Source organism: Plasmopara halstedii (assembly GCF_900000015.1).
Source record: "Plasmopara halstedii genome assembly, contig: Scaffold_291, whole genome shotgun sequence".
Classification (NCBI taxonomy): Eukaryota; Oomycota; class Peronosporomycetes; order Peronosporales; family Peronosporaceae; genus Plasmopara; species Plasmopara halstedii.
The window spans coordinates 261991-262537 of NW_020187212.1; positions in this window are offsets into that span (position 1 = coordinate 261991).

Sequence of the window (547 nt, forward strand, 5' to 3'; positions counted from 1 at the left end):
TGAGGCTTCGGGAAAATATGCTCGACGCTCCACGATGGAGGGAAATCAGCTGTAAAATGCTGAGGCGCTGAAAGCGCGGTTAGGTGACACCGTCTCTGTTCGCTTAGCGACAGGGACGCGTGTCACGGTCCCGAAGGTCCCTGTGGACCTCTGAGTCAAGTTTCTTGACTCTGATTGCGTGGAACGCTGTCTAGTCTTAGACTTGGATGCAAGGTATGACCTCATCCTAGGAATGACATGGTTGGAACACCATGATGCATGGATTGATTGGAGGTCAAAGACCTTGGGCGCTACGCGTACGTCTCCTGGTGGAGGTTTGACGAGTCATGAACCCACCACTGTCAGGATACAAAAGCTCTATTGGCGAGAGCACTGGACCGAGACGGTCAACGTGCTAGACATTGGAATGTCCGATTTGGTAGATATTAACGATGCATTGGACAGGAGTCCCGAGCATGGCTCGCGGGCTGATCGTGAAGTGGCACGTAACCACTGAGCGATGCTCAAGTTTCGGAGCAATCGCTGCATGTCATGCGTGACATGGTCG